General features: G+C 44.5%; 1 protein-coding gene across 1 annotated transcript in view; it reads left to right on the top strand.

Annotated features, from left to right (window-relative positions):
* Positions 1–1026: 1026 nt before the first annotated feature.
* The window catches only part of LOC110494967 (rho family-interacting cell polarization regulator 1), an 80536-nt gene continuing 74939 nt past the window's right edge, over positions 1027–6623 (top strand). The window contains exon 1 of the mRNA XM_021570339.2: positions 1027–1465. The gene's annotated coding sequence lies outside the window, so the exon portion shown is untranslated. The remainder of the gene's footprint in view (positions 1466–6623) is intronic.

Raw genomic sequence — 6623 nt, 5'->3', positions numbered from 1 at the left:
TCCTGGGATCCGCCAAACACAGATTTGTCCATCGGACTGCCAGATGGTGAAGCTGGACTCATCACTCCAGAGTTTCCATTGCTCCAGAGTCCAAAGGCGATGAGCTTTACACCACTCCAGCCAACACTAGGCATTGCACATGTTGATCTTAGCCTTGTCTCAGCCATGGAGACACATTTCATGAAGCTCCCGATGTACAGTTATTGTGCTGATGATGCTTCCAGAAGCAGTTTGGAACTCGGTAGTGAGTGTTGCAGAGGACAGATTATTTTTACGTGCTACGCGCTTCAGCACTCAGCGGTCCCGTTCTGTGAGTTTATGTGGTCTACCACTTCGCTGCTGAGACGTTTTTGCTCCTGGACGTTTCCAGCTCGAGCAGGGCAGAGGTTTTACAAATGGACTTGTTGGAAAGGTGGCATCCTACGACGGTGCCATGTTGAAAGTCAATGAAATTACATGGCTGTGTGCTCGATTTTATGCACCTGTCAGCAACGGGTGTTGCTGAAATAGCCAAATCCACTAATTGTATATATAGTGTATCATATGCCCCAGTCCATAGGAAGGATCACCTTAGTGAAGTAATCATGTGGATGTCACATAGGCCTACTCTCTCTCCCTGCTAACTTCAACTCAGAGAACTGTGCAGTGTCATCACTATAATTAAACCTGTTTTTGTGACAATAATTGTGAGAAATAAACTAACAAGAAAATGTGGGCAATACATCTACCCACCTTACATCATGCCTCCTGTGGCATCTGTTTCTGCAACGTTAGTTTGAGCATAGGACTACACATTCCCTGTCAATAACGTTACAATAACTGTTTGTACTTCCAAGTACAGCTTGCATGCCAAAGCCCATTTGGGTATTGAGGAGGGGGTGAATGGGAGACATTTCTATTCCAACTCTCAAGACGTGAGAGGCGCACACAGCTGAAAATCCCCCTTCTCCCTCCACCCACCCGTCCCCCGTTGCTCTTTGAAGCCCAAACAGCACATTGCTCCCTGCTGCCATAGCAGCTCCTAGTTGAGTGTGTGTCGGTCTGTGTGTTTGCACCCGCGGATAAACTCTCGAAGAGTGCTCAACAGGAGTTAGTAGGCTACAAAGCTGTGGCGCATGGTATCGTTGCCTGTTTTCGCCACTTCTCCAAAAAGTCCTTAAGAAGTCACGGCCCCGGGTGGGGTGGAAGTCTTCTTCATCCTCATTGGTTTGTCCACACCCCTCCAGAGATAAGGAAGCAAGCCTTCCGCTTCTCTCGCAGCAGAGGGAGAAAGTGACACTCGTGAAACTGGAGGGCAAATGACAAAGGAGCTGCATTGCGTGAACAAGTCTCTTGGATATTCATTGTGTCATTTGCCTATTTCTGAACTAATTTCCTTTTTTATTGAATTGACATTTTCATTTGAAATTCGGATTCAAAGATTTGGAGCGACTTCGGCTGATAGACCTACCCTGGCGGCAGACATGTATGTTGATTTTGTGTTTACCTTGTGGTTTGTCCTAAGTAGCATATGGCATTTAGGTGTGAATTTAAGAAGTGTGTGTATATTTATTTTCACGATATTTGATATAGTATTCTGCATAGCCCGGCTACTGCAATACAGTAAGTCACGTGAAGCACAATTTTGCAACCATTCAATCACACAACGGACTGCATGTAGACTAGAGACTATAGATAGGCCTGGCTATTTAATCAGATGTTTCCTTTTAAAATAAATTGTGGTCTACTTTGTGTTGGTGGATTCCTCCAGCAGATTGTCATGGGTGACGAGGCAGTGACCCATGATGAGTGCAGGGTAGACGGAGAGGGCTCATTGTTGGTCAGCGTTATGATGACAAAGAGCGTATTGTCTGTAAACTGGGGTTTGTTTGATATTTGAAATGAATGCGATAGAGATGCTTGGTAGCCACGGGTATTTAGTAACACAAGCCGCGGGAAAGAATCCGTATTTTTATGAAACAGAGGGCGACACACTATATAGCCTGTCAGTGCACCATATGATAATCTGTTTATAGAATCCAATATATTGTAAGTGTTAGTGTATCAGCTGTCTGTCAGAATCACTTGACGCTACACTAACATTTTGTTTCGTGAATCATGTCCTTATCTCCATTGCTGTTGCTTGCCGATTTCCCTTAGCTAATCTCCTACAATCTAATCCATCTGTTGATTTTTTTTTTTCTATGTCGATGCAAGGGAATGTCTCCATCTGCAAATGATGAAACCTTGTTTACATTGGCCGCAGATTTTAAGTTTTAATAGCCAGAATAAGCATCTGGATAAAATGGACAAGCACATCCCATATTTGGAGTGAAGCCATTGCTAGATAATGTCCTGCATGTAAGCCGAAACAGTTACAACTTTCCAGAAACCGTCTTAAATTCCGTGTAATAGAAGCCTAACACGAATTATCATGATGTCATTGATGCTGCTGACTAACTACACGTAACTGCCAAAATACAGGAAACCCCAACATAAAGCGTCTTAAAAGGGCAATGCACGTTGGCATAGATTATACATGTCTGGAATTCCATCATTTGGTGTTTTGTTGGTGGTCGAAAACGCAGTCTCAGGCGTCGCTCCAGAATATCCCAGATGTGTTAAATTGGGTTGAGATCTGGTGACTGAGACACACACCCTATGCTCCTTTGAGACTCCTCTTTCAAAGTCACTGAGATCTCTTCTAGCCATGATAGCCACAATATTGGGCAACTGGGCATTTTTATACATGACCCTAAGCATGAGGATGTTAATTGCTTAATTATCTCAGGAATCGCACCTGCTTTCAATATACTTTGTCCCTCATTTAATATATTTTGGCAGTTACCTGTATGTTAATAGATTTGAGAGAGTTATATTCCTATTGTTACAGTTATGGCCTATGAACAAAATGTCCTTTCTCGATATGATCTTGTTGGCTATGACAATGTTTTATCCAATGGCCAGCTCAGCCCCGTGCCTCTTCTGGAAGTAGTAGCCCCAGTCTGAACAGAATGTGGGAAACTCTGCCTTCTGGGTAGTACCAAGCCAGGGCCACACAATCTGCCCTTTGTGCAAGGGCTTGACTGCCGTCAGGGGGCTTAATTTAGCCAATGATTCGATCAACAAAAACAATTATGATAAAAGGGATATAGACAGGGAAGTAGGATAGGAGTCTTTTTCTCTCAGTGGGCTGTACACACACAAGAGGCTGGCCAGGCTGTCATGGCAGTGAAAAATCCCTCTGCCTTCTGAAATAGGTTTGTTGTTAACGTGATAGCGTGAAGTGGTTTTGTAGAGACTGGTCATGGGAGGAATGAGTGGTGTTATGTTTGGGATATGAGGATGGCAGTGTAACCCATGTGTAAGACCAACACTGACCTACACGTGTCCCTCTGTGCCCACAGTAGAGCTGGATGATATGGTCAAAAATCCATAGCGTGATAAATTTACCCTTTTTTTTTCTTTTCTTTTTTTTTTGCAATAATTATACATTTATTTTTTGGGGAGGTGTTCAGTTACTCTCCGTTAGTGCCCTTTTTACACCATGTACAGGAATTGCCACAATATATTAGCCTAAGTTATTTGGCTACCAGGTGATCCAGAATATGATTAATAAGATGATGAAACACTTCTACAGAAAGAGACCTGTATTTTAAACATGCATTTATTTCTTCAGATTTAAATGCAATAGTATTTCATCCAAGTTCAAGTATAATGGTGTTTGGTAATTGCAGCATATTATTTGCTCCAAATGCAATCAAAATGTAGGCATAACTTTTTGCTAAATTTATATTTAACTTTATTACAATTACACACCAATGGTGAGGTGAAGTCGATGTCCAAGACACTGCAACCTCATCCACCTGTTTAGGTTGGTGGCTTTAAAGATCTTTGCCCCACTGTCCATTGTGATGCACACCTGCTTCTCCTCTGGCGGATTCCAGGCTGCTAACGAGTCCCACAGCCCCTGGGATATTATCTCTGCAGTGTGGTCCTCTGGAAAGTGGGCGGTCTGCAAGCACCTGCTGCGCAGCTTCCAGTCGGCATCGATGTAGTACAGTGTCAATGACATATAGGGCTCCACTTGTTCTCGCGAAATGGTACACCTGTTTTGGCATGACATTTCCTGTACATGGCATTTTGTAATTCTTGTCCAGAGTGTAAACCATCTACTTGAATCTACTTTGTTGAATTTGGGGCCATGTCTTTTGGGATGTGGTACATTATGGCATCTTATTTCATTCCCTCAGTACGTGTTTTGCATAGGGAGTTGTGTTTGCAAAATATTCCATAATGGGTTGTTGCCTGGGCTTTGCTCTTGTTATGATGCTTGTTAGCCTCTGCCCAATTTGTTTTGTTTTCATGCTGTATTAATAACATGGCTGTGTTTCAAATGGTGGAATAAGTTGCTTGTGACCCGTGTTGTTGCTATAGTATTTTGTGTCATTTCAATAAGCCCAAACAACTGATCCTTTTGCGGTAATTATTTCTGGGACTGCATTTTCTTCGTCTCTGTTCATATCTCCCCCTAACGAACGAGGCTACTCACAACATCACTTGGGAGAATTGCCAACAACAGGTGTGGGAAGCATGGGATAGAACACGGCTCTGATTGGCTGCTGTAGTCTTGGTTCAAATGAAACGTCACAGATGGACGTGTTAAGCTCCAGGAGTGCAATGCTTTTTTTCTATGCCATTTTGAGGTAATGGCAGCAGATGAATGGCATGACAATGGGCCTCAGGATCTCAAATCCAATTGTATTAGTCACGTGCCGAGTACAACAGGTGTAGACCTTACAGTGAAATGCTTACGTACGAGCACCAAACCAACAATGCAGTTTCAAATTATTTTTTTTGTAAGAATAACAAGTAAAATAACAAGTAATTAAAGAGCTGCAGTAAAATAACAATAGTGAGACTATACACGGTGGTACCAGTACAGAGTCTGTGCGGGGGCACCGGTTAGTTGAGGTAGTATGTACATGTAGGTAGAGTTATTAAAGTGACTATGCATAGATGATATCAACCGAGAGTAGTAGCGGTGTGGGGGGTGCAATGCAAATAGTCTGGGTAGCCATTTGATTAGATGTTCAGGAGTCTTATGGTTGAGGGGTAGAAGCTGTTTAGAAACTTCTTTGACCTAGAATTGGCGTTCCGGTACCGCTTGCCGTGTGGTAGCAGAGAGAACAGGGTGGCTGGAGTCTGACAATTTTAAGGCCTTCCTCTGACACCGCCTGGTATAGAGGTCCTGGATGGCAGGAAGCTTGGCCCCAGTGATGTACTGGGCCGTTCGCACTACCCTCTGTAGTGCCTTGCGGTCAGAGGCCGAGCAGTTGCCATACCAGGCAGTGATATAACCTTCTTGCGGATCTGAGGACCCATGCCAAATCTTTTCAGTCTCTTGAGGGGGAATAGGTTTTGTCGTGCCCACTTCACGACTGTCTTGGTGTGCTTGGAACATGTTAGATTGTTGGACACTAAGGAACTTGAAGCTCTCAACCTGCTCCTTTACTGCCCCATTGATGAGAATGGGCGTGTGCTCGGTCCTCTTTTTCCTGTAGTCCACAATCATCTCCTTTAGTCTTCATCACGTTGAGGTTGTTGTCCTGGCACCACACGGCCAGGTCTCTGACCTCCCTATAGGCTGTCTTGTCGGTGATCAGACCTAACACTGTTGTGTCATCGGCAAACTTAAAGATGGCGTTGGTGTCGTGCTTGGCCGCGCAGTCATGAGTGAACAGGGAGTACAAGAGGGGTCTGAGCACACACCCCTGAGGGGCCCCTTGGGTTGAGGATCAGCATGGCAGATATGTTTTTACCTACCCTTACCACCTGGGGGTGGCCTGTCAGGAAGTCCAGGATCCACTTGCAGAGAGAGGTGTTTAGTCCCAGGGTCCTTAACTTATTGATGAGCTTTGAGGATACTATGGTGTTGAACGCTGAGCTGTAGTCAATTAATAGCATTCTCACATAGGTGTTCCTTTTGTCCAGGTGTGAAAGGGCAGTGTGGAGTAGATCTGTGGATCTGTTGGGGCGGTATCCAAATTGGAGCAGGTCTAGGGTTTCTGTGATAATGGTGATATGAGCCATGACCATCCTTTCAAAGCACTTCATGGCTACAGACGTGAGTGCTACGGGTCGGTAGTCATTTTGGCAGGTTACCTTAGTGTTCTTGGGCACAGGGACAATGGTGGTCTGCTTAAAACATGTTGGTATTACAGACTCAGACAGGGAGAAGTTGAAAATGTCAGTGAAGACTTGCCAGTTGGTCAGCGCATCCTCACAGTACACGTCCTTGTAATCCGTCTGGCCCTGCGGCCTTGTGAATGTTGACCTGTTTAAAGGTCTTACTCACATCGGCTGTGGAGAGTATGATCACAGTTTTCCGGAACAGCTGGTGCTCTCATGTGTTCCGGGATTCCTCAGATGGCATTGAGGAATACACCACATCAGTCATTGGCTTCATCAATAAGTGCATCAATGACGTCGTCCCCACAGTGACCGTACATACATACCAGAAGCCATGGATTACAGGCAACATCCGCACTGAGCTAAAGGCTTGAGCTGCCACTTTCAAGAGCGGGACTCTAATCCGGAAGCTTTTAAGAAATCAGTTTCTTGATATGCCACATCTGTCAGGT

This window comes from Oncorhynchus mykiss, chromosome 2 (assembly GCF_013265735.2).
Source record: "Oncorhynchus mykiss isolate Arlee chromosome 2, USDA_OmykA_1.1, whole genome shotgun sequence".
Taxonomy (NCBI): domain Eukaryota; kingdom Metazoa; phylum Chordata; class Actinopteri; order Salmoniformes; family Salmonidae; genus Oncorhynchus; species Oncorhynchus mykiss.
This window is presented reverse-complemented; position numbering and strand designations above follow the sequence as displayed.